General features: G+C 43.0%; 1 protein-coding gene across 2 annotated transcripts in view; it reads right to left on the bottom strand.

Moving 5' to 3' along the window:
* The window catches only part of PALM2 (paralemmin 2), a 379,963-nt gene that overhangs the window by 94,848 nt on the left and 268,906 nt on the right, over nt 1-16,209 (bottom strand).

The raw sequence follows: 16,209 nt of genomic DNA, 5'->3' as shown, positions 1-16,209 counted from the left end.
GCTCCAATACTTTGGCCACCTGATGTGAAGAACTGAGTCACTGGAAAAGACCCTGATGCTGGGAAAGATTGAAGGTGGGAGGAAAAGGGTACAACAAAGGATGAGATGGTTGGATGACATCACTCACTGGATGGACTGCACATGAGTTTGAGCAAGCTCTGGGAGTTGGTGATAGACAGGGAGGCCTGGCATGCTGCAGTCCATGGGGTCGCAAAGAGTCACACACGACTGAGCAATTGATCACGACTGAGTGATTAAACTCAATTGAACTGAATATTCCATTATATATATGTACCACATCTTCTTTATTAAAATACATTCTAGACTCATGTGCAGAGAAGGCGATGGCACCCACTCCAGTACTCTTGCCTGGAAAATCCCATGGGCGGAGGAGCCTGGTAGGCTGCAGTCCATGGGGTCACGAAGAGTCAGACCCGACTCAGCGACTTCACTTCCACTTTTCACTTTCATGCATTGGAGAAGGAAATGGCAACCCACTCCAGTGTTCTTGCCTAGAGAATCCCGGGGACGGGGGAGCCTGGTGGGCTGCCGTCTATGGGGTCGCACAGAGTCAGACATGACTGAAGTGACTTAGTAGTAGCAGACTCATGTGAACTTCCTTGTTTGTTCTTTCAACAAAAGTCTTTTAACTGAGATAAAGCAGGCTAGGCTAACCATGACCCAAGTCTGTGGATCACAAATAGGTCTTTGTAGAACACACTATAAATGTGTCAGCCATGGCAATGCTCAGGCCAAGTCACAAGACTTGCTTCAAATGTTTCTGTTGAGAGGGGCTTCAGGAACTCCCATGGGAGATCAACCCTTAGTCTTTTTACTTAAGCATTCCCCCCACCAAAGCTTTGTGTTTATCTGAAAACATAAGACCAGCGATGACGCATTCTTGCTCAGGATCTGTCATTATGACAGATGACAGGGAATGACATTAAGGAATGACAGGGAATCCGTCATTAAGATGGACTTACAGATAGAGATAGAAGTTCCGGGGTTTTACACAAAGGCTCATTCTGTGCTTGAACATTTATGATGAGGATATTCTGAGAGCAATGCAGAATCAGTTGTAATTTTCCTTTCTTGTACCTGGCAAGCACTGTGGTAGAAATCTTTCCTAAGGCAATACTTAATAGTTTGTGTTGGTTGCTGTGTGAATTCTTGGACCTAAGGATAAACAGGGATGTACTTCTACTCTTCCTGATTGTCTCAGATTTCCATTTTCTAATGAAATGCTCCTAGAGTCTCACATTGAAGTCGACATGCTAAGTAAAGCAAGGAATGAAAGAGGAAAGCCAGCTGGGTGAGCCCAAGAAAGAGGGTCATTTGTGGTAACGACCAAGGTGGAGTTGGGGCCAATCTCTAGAGGAGAAATGAATTAAGTAGCCCATGAGGTGAGAGCAAGATTTAAGGAAGAGTCATTGAATCAAAGTGTAGGTCTAAGAGCTGGCTGCTCTCTGAGGTGGGATATCTGGGCAGGCATCAACATGGAAGATTATGCCTCCTGGTGGTCCATATACCTCTAGAGCATTTACGCTGTATAAACACTGCTTCCCCAAACAAGACATGGCTTCTGCACATAAGGAGGACTGTTTCCTAATTCTGTCAACCAATGTCCTCCCCATCCTCATCCCCTTCCCTTCCTTCAAACCCTTAGTGCCATTCTCAGACCACGGAGGACCCAGGACAGGTCATGTCTCTCAGGTCCACCTTCAGTTTTTTTTTCCCTTTTTCACAAATGACACCATAGGCAAATTCTGTCACCGGCATGATTCTAGAACAGTCCAAACTTAGCAGAAGACAGTTTTGGGAGACTGCTGATCAATCAGGGACTGTCCCATTCTGCTTGGTGACCTGCCGGGCAAGATGTGGAGCTGGTCCAGAGTGAGTTCATCACTCCAAACCATCCCAGCACGGCTGCAGGGTGTATGGAGAGGCTCCTTTTGCCCTCGTGGTCTAAGCTCAGCTCTCCTCCGTCCTTCACACACAGGCAGAAAGTGCAGGGCTATCATGAACCCTGATTGGTGCTAGCAGCCTGGTCCTGGACATCCCAGCCTGTTTCTCTTATGTGCCACCTTGGCTGATGAGCATGGGTTACTATTTATGAGAAGCAAGAATTCACTGGGTAAATTCCCAGAGCATAAGCTAAGGGCATATCTTGAAAGGCTGCCATGGAATCCTGCCCTCACTCACAGCGGAGAAAAAGACAAAAGGAGAAAGGGTGGGAAGGGAGCCAAGGAGGGGTCACGTGAAAGGCCAGGGGAGAACAAATGTGTTCTTCTTTGTTGCCCCCTCCACACTGCCCTCAGAGGTCCTCACCGGCCTTGGACCACCTGCAAGCACCCCCAAATCCACTCTCTAGTGGCCACCTGGGAAGTGTAACTAAAAGATGAAACTTTTAAAAAAAGTTTGAATGTTACTACCTTAGATCTGGTTTCTTAATAGCGCATCTAAATGCACGCACATAAGGAGGACTGTTTCCTAATTCTCTCTCAACCCATGTTGCTCTCAACCAACCTGATCCTTTCATATTTCAATATTACCGACAGCCACTGCTGCACTGGAGGTGGTGGGATTTATTCTTCCAATTTTCCCACTTCTTCTATTTTCTGTTTTTACCTAGATTATAAGACTACTAAGTTGCCTAATAATAAAACTATGTAGACAAGTAAAACAGATGACATTATGTCTACAGTTTTAATGAAACAAGATAAATCTTGAAAATGTGTGCAGAGTGACATGTATCACCCAGGCATCCGAAGTTGTTGACTGAGTTAAATTTTACACAAATGTCAGCTTTCTTTTTCTTAATCATTCAAAAGACAACAAACAAAAAGGCATAGCCTATCACTTTAAGGAGTAGAAAATTGGGTTGAAGTCTATGGAAAATGATGAAGATTAAGATTTTCTCATTTTTATTTTCTATTTCTCCACACACCCCCGCTCCCAACCTATGTCAATGGTTTTATAATGAAACATGGTTGAAAGTTCTTTTATCAACTGGATTAAGCAATACACTTCCTTGAATGTAGTGTTATATTGGTTCAGAGAAAATTTATGATAATAAAAAACTGGAATACAATACAATGAAATAATAATATGAACTAATAATAACTCACCCCTCAGTGTTTCCCTACCACTCACTCTCTGCACTATCTATGTATATTGACAAGAAAAAATCATAAGCAAGTATTTTTTCTTACTTACAATGATCTTATAGATCTTGTATATTATTAAATGAATCATATGGAGTCCAAGGCAAAACAGTTAATATCACAGTGATATCCAGAACACAGGTATCCCAAAAGTCATCCACAGGTTCTTAGAACTCCATAATACTACTGTGTCTAAGTGAATTTTACAGAGTTTTAGCCAAAACTTACCCAATAAGAAACAATAACAGTACCAAAAACCCTGAGCGTATACTCATTTTCCATGCATCAGTGAGGCAGGGCAGCTGTTGCACAGAAAAGTTTCTAACCTAAAAATAATTGATCATCAATGAAAGAAAACCAGAAGGAGGAATTATACAGGACCTGACGCCTCAACTGAGCCATGAACTACCAAAGACATCAAAAGATGAAACACGTCCTGTGGTGGGTGGTACTCAAGTAAGAAGGCTTTCCAAAGGCAGTGAGTACTTGTAAAATTTAAGAAAATGCAGAGTCATTTTCATCTTTATAGTTTCCTTGAGAAAAGAAAATATTTGGGACCACTCCATAATATCCATAAAGATTCTATTTAATCCTGTATTACAAGTTGAACAGTTACTATTTACCAAGTATCTATTAGACTCTTCATATTTTCTTGTTGTATTTCAGTCTCTAAGTCATGTCCAACTCTTTTGTGACCCCATGAATTGTACTCTGCCAGGCTCCTCTGTTCATCAGATTTCCCAGGCAAGAATACTGCAGTGGGTTGCCATTTCCTTCTCCAGGGGATCTTCCCGATCCAGGGATTGAACCTGAGTCTCCTGCATTGGCAGGCAGGTTATTCACCACTGAGCCATCAGCGAAGCCCCCTTTATATTTTAGGTTAAACTATATGAAATTTCTAATACCTGACCATCTTAATCTATAAAAATAGTAATTTCCAATGGATTCTACTAATTCACTGCATCTAATGTCTAATTCAAACCTTGCAAGATGGGAATTATAATTCCCATTTGCAGATGAAGAAATAGATTTAAGGAAGAAGGGTCATGTGCCCCAAGGTCATGAAGGTACCAAGAAGCACCAAGTTCCCACCCGGGTCTCACAGACCCCAAAGCCAAAGGTCAGGAGCCTTTCTGTCAACAGTACAGCCAGAGTGATCTGGGCTAGTCCATGCAGGTAAACATGCATTTAGTAGAATACAGAGCTTAAATAATCACACTTAGTCGACTAACTTTTTGAAATATACTTTGTACCACATGTCAGTTCGTGTATCACCCTGACCAAATTACTTAACAACACAAGTCTTCTGATCCGTAAAAATGAGAGGACTGAACTAATAAAGGCACATAAAGGACAGAAAAGGCATGGACCTAACAGAAGCAGAAGATATCAAGAAGAGGTGGCAACAATACACGGAAGAACTATACAAAAAAGATCCTCATGACCCAGATAACCACGATGCTGCGATCACTCACCTAGAGGCAGACATCCTGGAATGCGAAGTCAAGTGGGCCTGAGGAAGCATCCCTAAGAACAAAGCTAGTGGAAGTGATGGAATTCCAGTTGAGCTATTTCAAATCCTAAAAGATGATGCTGTGAAAGTGCTGCACTCAGTATGTCAGCAAATTTGGAAACTCAGCCGTGGCCACAGGACTGGAAAAGGTCAGTTTTTATTCCAATCCCAAAGACAGGCAATGCCAAAGAATGTTCAAACCTACCGCACAACTGCACTCATCTCACACGCTAGCAAAGTAATGCTCAAAATTCTCCAAGTCAGGCTTCAACAGAATGTGAACCGTGAACTTCCAGATGTTCAAGCTGGATTTAGAAAAGGCAGAGGAACCAGAGATCAAATTGCCAACATCCATTAGATCACTGAAAAAGCAAGAGAATTCCAGAAAAACATCTATTTCTGCTTTATTGAATACGCCAAAGCGTTTGACTGTGGAAAATTGTTAAAGAGATGGGAATACCAGACCATCTTACCTGCCTCCTGAGAAATCTGTATGCAGGTCACAAACCATCAGTTAGAACCGGACATAGAACAACAGGCTGGTTCAAATTAGGAAAGGAGTACGTCAAGGCTGTATATTGTCACCCTGCTTATTTAACTTATTTGCAGAGTACATCATGCAAAATGCCAGGCTGGATGAAGCAAAAGCTGAAATCAAGACTGCCAGGAGAAATACCAATACCCTCAGATACGCAGATGACACCACCTATGTGGCAGAAAGCAAAGAGGAACTAAAGAGCTTCTTGATGAAAGTGAAAGAAGAGAGTAAAAAAGTTGGCTTAAAACTCAACATTCAGAAAATGAAGATCATGGCATTCGGTCCCATCACTTCATGGCAAATAGATGGGGAAACAATGGAAACAGTGACAGACTTTTTCTTTTGGGGCTCCAAAATCACTGCAGATGGTGACTGTAGCCATGAAATTAAGACACTTGCTCCTTGGAAGAAAAGCTATGACCAACCTACACAGCATACTAAAAAGCAGAGACATTACTTTGCTGACAAAGGTCCATCGAGTCAAAGCTACGGTTTTTCCAGTAGTCATGTATGGATGTGACAGTTGGACTGCAAAGAAAGCTGAGAGCCAAAGAATTGATGCTTTTGAACTGTGGTGTTGGAGAAGACTTTTGAGAGTCCCTTGGACTGCAAGGAGATCTAACCAGTCCATCCTAAATAAAATCAGTCCTGAATATTCATTGGAAGGACTGATGCTGAAGCTGAAACTCCAATACTTTGGCCACCTGATGTGAAGAACTGACTCATTTGAAAAGACCCTGATGCTGGGAAAGATTGAGGGCAGGAGAAGAAGGGGATGACAGAGGATGAAACAGTTGGATGGCATCACTGACTCAATGGACATGAGTTTGAGTAAGCTCTGGGAGTTCGTGATGGACAGGGAAGCCTGGCATGCTACAGTCCATGGGGTTGCAAAGAATTGGACATGACTGAGCAACTGAACTGAACTAAAGGACTGATTAGGTCCTTTTTCATTTCCTTAAAGTTGAATAATAAACATAAATATAACACATTTTTAGTTTTTAAAACAATTATCATAACTCTTTGGAAGCTATCCAGCCAATAGAGAAAAGTTTAAAGTAGAAAGAGAACCTCTTGCTAAATTTCCCATTCTCCTCTAACTTTGGTGCTCTGTACCCATCTGAAATATCATCAGATCTAAGTGTGGGATGCTAAGCCATTCCCTTAGCATCTCTGAGACTCAGTTTCTTACTGTGCAAAATGGGACAGGGTGATGTCAGCTCAGCCTCCTCTCAGGGTAAGAGGAGTGTATTAATGCAGGTGTATCAACGCAGGTGAAAGTGTTTCCACAACGGGTCGTCTGCAAGGTTTTAGTAAGACTTCGCTGGAAGTCGTGTCACATGCTCCCCTCCCTAGAATTTTCCAGGATACCCATCAGGTGGGAATGCCTGCCAGCCCTCTTCCTCCCCCGGGTCTCCCCATTCATGAGCAAGCAGCTTCCCTCAATGAGTCAGGACAATAAAGTTCGGCTTCCCTGAGCTAATCAGATAACATTAGAAAAAATGGAAAAAGCCACCAGATATGATTCAACCACAAGAAGAATTCTCATAAAATTATTTCTGAATCATGTTCACATCATTCCTGATAAATCAGACTAAGTGGAAAGCAGGGAGTGTGAGGGGACCACTGGGAGTCACTTCATTATGGCTCTAGGTCTGCCTCACTTGTCTTCCCAGAGCCACAGGTTCTGTGAGGCCGATAGGCTGTTTGGAAGCTGTCATTTCATCAGTGCCTCCCAGTCATCCTACAGCTTTAGAACCTACTTGATTAAAAGACCTGAAGGTTCTGTGCCATTGAGAATATGGAAGGGTTGAAACTACCCACATTAGTAAGCCACAAGAAAGACAGGCAGTGGTTTTAACATACTAAAAATGCACCTGTCTCACGATCAAAGGATATTTTTCTCTATTCCTAGGACAAACAAATGTTTAAGTCAACTAAGAGTCAAATCATAATTAATATCCATAGTTTCCAAAACACTTCTACATGGCAACTTACTTGATCCTGAATGGTTGAGGGAGAGAAATTTACATTTATTAAAAGCATATTATTGAAAATGCATGTTTTCATTTCGCCAGCTACTCTGGATTGGTTCCTGCACACTAACCACTAATCATCCATATCATTAGCCCCATTTTGCAGTTTGCAAAACCAAGGCTTCGGGAGGTAGAGAACTTGATCAAGTTGTTCTGAACACCTCAGTTCTACAGGATTCTTTCCCTACAACCTAGCCCTTTGACGAGGATTACTAGTCTGTGGATTACTCTATGGTTTTAGAACATAACAGTTTGCAAATTAGGTCGAGCTGTCACTGAAAACTGTCAACTTCCTTCCTACACTCTATTCTCGTTTCTGTATTCTAAGGTCCTTCCGAGGTGGGCCGTCCTACACTCTGTTAACCAAGGGCTAATATTTCTGGTGCCCAGAAGTGAGACAACCAACAGAAGAGTGCCTCTCCACCGCTGGAGAACACCCCAGACCCACAACTGGGGCAGCTCAAGCAGGGGTTCCTATATCGCTTTAGTGTTACCATCAGATAATATCAAGCCCAAATACCTCTCAGTAACTGCACCACCACTCCAAATCTTTACTTTCACCCTATTCAGTTGCCCATTTCAAGGGACGTTGGACAGAAGTCTGATCAGGAAAGCAGGAAAAGAACAAAATTAGCCAAAGAACGAAATTAGCCAAGAAACCTGCTGGAGACTTCATCGTATTTAGACAACCCATCATGAAAGTTTTTGAGTAAAATATACAACCCCAAAGGATTACACATTCCATGAAATACGATCTGCCCCCAGTTCTGCAGATACTCAAAATTATGGTATTACAGGGGAAAAAAGTTTGGAACATAAACAAATACGAATCTAAACCCAACCTGGGAAATGCACTTGCTAAATCCTCCCCCGGTAAAAGCCACAAAAGTATTTCAAACACCGCGGCCTTTTCCTTCTTCAGAGATTTTGACAAAAAGAAAAGTCTCCAAATTTAAATAAAGAAAAGAAATCTCCAAGTTTGATTTTCACTTGTAATGGCAAACAGACGAGTACATTCAAAGGTAGCACAATATTCCTTTACCCACCCCAGCAGACTGAATAAATCAGTAAGTAAATAAATAAGCAGCCTGAGTAAATAAATAAATTCTTGATCAGAAAAGCTGATCGAAAGACACCAAGGAGTAAATAGAACTCCAGGAGGGGTAGAAGAAGCCTGGGCACCTTTAGCTAATTGAAGCAAAGCCCCCTCGTCTGAAACCTAAGGACAAACAGGTCAGCTTCAACCAGCATATGATGGAGGGAAACCTTCATTAACACTAGTAAACAAAATTACAAAGTGGCATGGCAAGGAAAGTTGAGACCTTGACTGTTTTTCTCTCTCACAATATTGGCTTACAGCTTAGCAACAGTGAGGGTGGAGGAGGAATTCCTATGTTCGCACCCACTCCTCTCAAATGCCTTGTTTTTTTAAAGAGAAATCTATTGTTGGGGCAAGGCAGACTCAGATTTTTTTTTTTTTTTCATGGGTAATAATGGATTCAATTGCCTTGAAGTCCGTGGACCTCTGGGTAGGAAATACCAAGCAGACAAACAGGAACAGAGTAATGCAGCAGCCAGATGTATCCTAGACCTACATTCTAGAATACCTTAGGGCACCCTCATACAGAAAAATATTTACCTAGCAAAACCATCAATTTGATTTTTTAAAGTTTTCTTGTGCTCAGTTGTGTCCAACTCTTTGCTACCCCATGGACTGCAGCCTGCCAGGCTCCTCTGTCCATAGAGATTTCCTAGGCAAGAATACTGGAGTGAGTTGCCATTTCCTTCTCCAGAGGATCTTCTCGACCCAGGCATCTTGAACCTGCATCTCTTCCATCTCCTGCATTGGCAGGGTTTCTTTACCACTAGAGCCACATGGGAAGCCCCCAAATTTTAAGCATTACTAGAAAAAATGAGAGTATTTCAATATTCAAGATGAAAATAATCTAAACATGAATTTTTTAATTGTTAAAACAGCCACAATAGCATTATCTACATGGGCAATGTTATCAATCAGACCTACGTTACCAAGAGACGGAACCTCGCCTCCCCTTCTAACAGGTCCAGAGCTAGAGAAAGCCAACTTCCTCACCAGTTAGATGAAGGTTATCTACTAACGGTCATTCCTTTCCTCATTCTATATCCTCCTGTGGATACGAAAGCCAGGCCACATCCACTTTTATTATCAGTTATCTGATAAAAACAGTTTATCCTTACTCAATAATCTGAGAATCTCTAAAATCAATTACCATGCAAACGATCATAATCTTAAAGGGAAATGAAGAGGAAAGACAGGATAGGAACCACAAATACTTGCAAAATTGTGGCAAATGCGGATACCAGTATTTAGTCATATTAAGAGAACAAGAACAATATATTAAAAATAACTGACTGGCATTAGTGGGTAATACGTATGTTAGTCTTGAATGTGAACCACATGTCAGGCTCTCTGTTAAACTCTTTTTCAATGTTTTCCCATTTAATCCTCCCAACAATTCTATGGGGAAAGTACTATTATCCCTATTTTAGGAAACAGAAGCTTATTAGAGATTCGACAATTGACCCGAAGTGACATGGATACTATGGACAAAGCCAGGATCGGGGCTCAGGCTATCTACCTCTGGAATCCATACTATGGCATATATTCCCTCTAAGCCATCTGCTGTACAAACCCACGTCCACTTATGACACATCCTGGTCGGATGTCTCATGTTATATGACTTTTGCTCTGTGATTTCCTTTTTCCTGTAGTTGTACTTCAGCACTTGCTAGAGAAGTGAACTCCTTGAACGTAGGGACTAGGGAATTCTTTTGATCTCTAGAGGACTTCACAGATAGATAATGCCTCTCAACAACAGGAGTGAGAGAAAAGGGGAGAGCAGGAGCCCAGGTGTCCATCAACGGGTGATGGATCACCAAAACGTGGTATAGGCACATTCTGGAATATAATCCACCGATATTAAAAAGGATGGAAATCCTAGTACCTGCCACAACGTGGGGGAACCTTGAGGACGTTGTTGTTCAGTTGCTGAGTCATGCCCAACTCTTTGCAACCCCATGGCCGCAGCACACTGAGATTCCCTGTCCTTCACTGTCTCCCGGAGTTTGCTCAAACTCATGTCCATTAAGGACATGCTAAGTGAAATTGCCAGTCACAAAAGAGAAAGAGTGTTATACTTAGATGGGTTACCTAGAGCAGTCAATCTAAGAGGGACAGAAAGTGGACAGTGGCTGCCAGAGGCTGGAAGGTAGAGGGGAAAGCGAAGTTGGTGTTTAACAGGTAAAGCTTTTAGTTTTACAAGATGAAAAAGTTCTGTGGATGATGGATAAAGATAGTATCACAACAATGTGAATGTACTTATTGCCACTGACAATGGTTAAGATGGTCAATTAAAAAAAAAAAACTTTTTACTTTAGTATTTTTATTTTTTTTAAAGGTTTAAAGAAATTTATTTACGTGGTCGTGCTGGGTCTTAGTTGCAGCATGTGAGATCTTTAGTCGCAGCATGCGAACTCCTAGTTGTGGCATTTGGGACCTAGTTCCCTGACCAGGGTTCAAACTGGGCCCCCCACACTGGGAGCATGGAGTCTTAGCCCCGGAGCACCCGGGAAATCCCGAGATGGTCAGTTTTATGTTCTGTGTATTTCACTACCATGAAAATGAGAAACAAGCAAGCAAAAGGAAGAGCTAGGAGTGTCCATCACTGAAATGCCCCCAGCATACTTCTCAGGCCCGGCATGCAGAAGGCACGTGCTGTCAGGAGCGTCAGGGAGCTGGCCCTCCACCTGGAAGTCACCCTGCTGGGGTGACACTGAAGCCCACTGACAGGGAAGAGCCGTCCAGGGCTGCCCCCAGAGTGTTTCCACAGCCTCGCGACCCCTGGCTCACTCTGGGAACTTGCCCCTCCGACAGCCAGGGAAGCATGAGGAGACAGCAACTCTAAGAACATGTGTCTCTGAGACCTCAACAGGTACCTCTTCCCGTTTCAGAGATTGGGCCGGTATAGGCGCAGACACGCGGTGCCCTGGATATGCCGGAAAGCAAGCCCAGGCATCCATCATTTCCCTCCACATGGAGCCAGGCTGGGAAAAATAAAGGGGAGAGGCACAGTTTTCACCTTGGCAACGTGACAAGCCAGGATTAAACTGCAAAGAAAACAATACTGAAAAATGTGACGACTCGGGATTCCTTGGATGACAGAGGGGTGGTAATTATGGAGGTGCCCTCATCCCAGGGCCAAAGAGCAGCCTAGACAGTAGGAAAACACAGCTCAGCTCAAGCCCTCCTCTTCAAATCAGTCCTGTGGCCTCCGATGAGGGCACCATGAACACAGGTCCATCCCACAGTGTTCATCAAGGAAATGTTTGGACCCTCCAACCCTCCCTGAGTCAACCCACTGAGTGTTTAGGTCCCGCTGTCTTCAAGACCAAGGTTCTCCTTTGGCTTTCAAAAGATAGATTTTCACGAGCTTTTTGTTGATGGTGGTGGTGACATTTATCTTCTATTTCTGCCATTTGGATTTATTTTTTGACTTTTTTTTTTTTAAAGTTAAATGAAACAAAATTTCTCTGTGGATGCCTGATTTACTGTGGTAAAATATACAAACATAAAATTTACCATTTTAACCATTTTTAAATGTACAGTCAGGGGCCCTAAGTATACTCACATTGTTATGCTACCATCACCACCATCCATCCAGAGAACATTTTTCAAAAATGAAATTGTACCCATTTAACACTAGCTTTCCATTCCTCCTTCCTTCTAGCTCCCAGCTCCTGGCAACCACCACTCTAAATATTTCTAAAATCTTAATAAATAGCTTCTCCCTTTACTTTCTCTCCACTTTCCTTCCCCTTGGGCAGGCAGGCTGCCAGGAGGATGCTTTGCTTTGGGGATTTGGTGTCAAGGAGTCAAGGTTCTTCCTGGCTTTTGTAAAAAAGCTATAACAAACTCAGCATATTAAAAATAGAGACATTACATGGCCAACAAAGGTCCATCTAGTCAAAGCTATGGTTTTTCCAATAGTCATGTATGGATGTGAGAGATAGACCATAAAGAAGGCTGAGTGCTGAAGAATTGATGCTTTCAAACTGTGGTGTTGGAGGAGACTCTTGGGAGTCGCTTGGACTGCAAGGAGATCAAACCAGTCAATCCTAAAGGAAATCAACCCTGAATATTCACTGGAAGAACTGATGCTGAAGCTGAAGCTCCAATATTTTGGCCACTTGGTGCAAAGAGCCAACTCACTGGAAAAGACCCTGATGCTGGGAAAGATTGAGGGCAGGAGGAGAAGGGAGTGACAGAGGTTGAGATAGCTGGATGGCATCACTGACTAAATGGACACGAGTTTGAGCAGACTCTGGGGGACAGTGAAGGACAGGGAAGCCTGACATGTTGCAGTTCATGAGCCTGCAAAGAGTTAGATGGGAATTAGTGACCGAACGACAACAAGCTACTGACAAGATTAAATATTCATCATCATAATCTCAGCGTAGCTGCTCTTACGGAAGATTCAACTCACTAAAGGAATATGAAAATTTGAGCTTTTTAAAGTTATACTCTTTGGAAAGAAAGTTCATTCCAATTTGTGGATGAAAATGGGTCCATGTTAAAGGTTCAAGGTTTTATTCAATTGTACATGAATTATGTCTTCCTCTGTTCTTACAAACTCTGCCCTTGGTTTGGAGCTATTCTTCATAAAGTGCCAGTAATTGTTACTTTGAAAGGGTCCAGGGATTTGCAGTAGTCAATTCTGTGATGATTCTTACTAGCAGTTTCCAGACCAATTTTTGAAAGGCATAAATTGTAGCCTGAAGAGTTTGGTGAATCTTGCAAAAGATGGCATACATCATCAAACCCAAGAGGGCCCTGGAGGTGTTCATGAGATGTGACAGCACACTTAAGGGTGTGTGCTGGAGTTTGGAGGGGCAGCTCAGGGCACAAAGGCCTCTGTGGTTTTCTTCGTCTCATTTATATACCTTTAAGACTGAGCTTAAAGACAAGTTTGTTTCTAATGTTGATTTCCCAATTATTTCCTCAAAACAATTACTAGGAATCAGTTACCAGGTGTCAAATCTCCCCTTTTTGTGACATAACTGATAATCCTCCACAGTAAACTGATCTCCTGTTCTCTGATTTCCAGTATTCCCTGTAATTCCACATTTCCCAATTTAAAGCCCTCTGGAGCAGATCAGGTGGTCTACTGGAAAAAACACAGGCTTCCCAATACTGGGAAGATGCATTCCACTTTGGTTGGAAGCCCAGCTTCATCTGCCCTGGCCTCTGGATCCAAATGCTGGAGCTGGACATTCTGTGTAGCCCACTGGCCACTCCCCAAGGCCCTCCGCCTTTTCATTTGCAAAGGATCACGAGAGTCATGAAAAGAAAGTACAAAGAAGTTGCAAAGATGTTTTCTTTTCCTTCGAATGCCTTGGTGGTAACTCCAGTTTGGTTCCAAAAGTTGTAGAGAACAATCTACTTCATGGATTATATTTTTTAAAAAGGACAGGAAAATGAGTGTTATAATACCAACAGTGAAAGAAAACTGGAAAACACACCACAACCCATAAAGAACTCTGTTTTCCAATTCTAGAGCTCAAAAAAAAAGCAAGTTTAATCAGTATAAAACAAGATAGTAGGTAGAGGTGTTCATAGCCATTCTGAAGGAGATGAATGACAGGGATTCGTTATTGGATAGAACTTCAATTCAAAACTTATTTCCCCCTTATTACACATTGGACATGCTAGTTTCACTTCCCCAGTCATGGTTCAGGCTGATTTTCAGCTGACAAATGGAGAACAGAGAGAAAAGAAGGGAGGGAGGCAGAGGGGATGGAGGAGAGAGAGTTCCAGATGTTCTGGACCAAGAATCTAGAGAGAGAGAGAGAAAGGGGAGGAGAGAGGAAAGTTTGTCAGTGGAGGTGCTGGAATTACAGGAGCTGAGTGAGAATATGGGAAATGAGTTGCTTCAGTCGTGTCTAATTCTTTTTAACCCTATGGACTGTAGCCGCCAGGCTGCTTTGCCCAAGGGATTCTCCAGGCAAGAATACTGGAGTGGGTTACTATTGCCATCCTTCAGGGGATCTCCCCAACCCAGGGACAGAACCCAGGAACGGGGGAGGTGAGTAAATCTCAGTAGGCTGGGAGGCAAGGTGATGGGCAAGAGGCTTTGGCACCCTTCACCAATCTTGCTGTTTATTCCCTTCCCTCCCCTAGCCTCCAGGTGGCACAGCAGAACAAACACAACATGCCTGGGGCTGTGAGCTAGAAGAGAGGCCTGAGCAGGTTTAGGGAGTAAAACAAAGAAACAAAACGCACTGTTGCCAGGCAGGACTGCGGAGTGGGGTGTGACCCCCCAGTATGGTATTCTCAGCACCTGTTCAGAAACATTTCCACTGCATCCTGGGTACCACTGTCAAAACCCTAATGGAAATCTATCATGCTGCAATTGCAGCATGAAATTTACTCTTTGCAAATGCCAGTAAAGAGAATCACATCTGCAAAGCAAAATGCAATCAGTATCATCTCATTTAAGTTAGGCTTGCTAGAGAGCTCCACTGTGCCTCTAAGGCTATGAAAACATATTTACAGGATGTGAATTCCAGATCTGAACAACTGGATCAGAGTTTCTCAGCATCAGCACTATGGACAGGTGGGGCAGGATAATTCTTCGTTGCAAGGGGAGGCGGCGCGTACTGAGCATTTTAGAATGCTTAGCTGCATCCTGCTAGATTCTAGTTGCACCCATTCCCCCTTCAGAGAGACCAAGCCCTCAAGTCAGCCTCCTGATTGCTGTCCTGAGGCTTGGCTAGTTTTCACAATGGTATCCACCAGAACTTCCTCCTCCAGGTCCAGGGTAGCAGAGCTTCATACACTGTAATGTGCACACAAATCCCTGGGGGGTTTTGTTACAAATGCAGATTCTGACTGGGAGGTCTGGGATGGAGCTAAGGATGCTCTAGTTTCAACATAGCCCCTGGGGAATGCCGATGCTTCAGGTCCTCAAACCACACTCAGCACTGGTTTAGTAACAAGAGGAGGGAGCAGCATAGGAAAACTGGCTGACATCCCATAACTTGGCTGGTTACCGGGTAACCTCTCGGTGCCTCAGCACCCTCACTTGAAAACCCGGGGTGATTGCAAGCATTAAGTAACAGGGTGCAGACAAAGCAACTGGTTTGGCATCTGGCACTGGGAAAATGTTAATCCCCTCCCCTTTTCTCTGAGCTCCTCCCAGCACCGTGCCTAGAAACCTCAAGGTCAAGGCATCCCTGGGGATTACAGGGAATCCCCTAGAAGAAAAAACTCAATTCCATTCTGAGTGGTGGTTGGCAAGAGAGGGATTTCTTCCCTTTTCTTTCTTCCAGCTTACACTCTCTCTGTTGGTTACACCATAACATCTGTCACCCTTTGGAGGCTGTGAATTGTTGAACTGTTTTCGTAATGAAGCGTACGATGAAAAGAATATTTAAAAACAATGTACACATTGTGATTTCATGCAAAAGCAATCTCTCCCACTCTCTGGGCCCATCTCCGAGCTGCATTTAACACTGATTTAAACTCTTCTCAAAAGGAAAAATTGATCTCAAACAGGGATCCACTTTGGATTGGATCAAAATTTCCAAAACCATTTGTGCATATTCCTCCCCAAATGAATGAAGTCTTCTCATCTGGAATTGTGTCCAGGGAGAATCCTTGCTATCCTTTGTAAGGATAAAATGTTCTGATGCAAAAATACTACTCTGCCAGGCTAAATATAGCCTTTTGGGTTCACAGAGCACATGGTACATGGACCTTGATTTTAATACACATACAGAGAGAGCTTTTGAATTCAGAGTTGTGCAGATTTTTCTAGAATATTAACTAAGATGAATTCCTTTGGGAAAATCATTCCCTCAACCACCCCCCTGCCCCTCACACATATGAAAAGGTCTCAACAATGGTGTCTTTCTCTATTT

This window comes from Bos taurus, chromosome 8, assembly GCF_002263795.3.
Source record: "Bos taurus isolate L1 Dominette 01449 registration number 42190680 breed Hereford chromosome 8, ARS-UCD2.0, whole genome shotgun sequence".
Classification (NCBI taxonomy): domain Eukaryota; kingdom Metazoa; phylum Chordata; class Mammalia; order Artiodactyla; family Bovidae; genus Bos; species Bos taurus.
The sequence above is the reverse complement of the archived record's forward strand: the minus strand, read 5'-3'. Positions and strand labels throughout refer to the sequence as shown.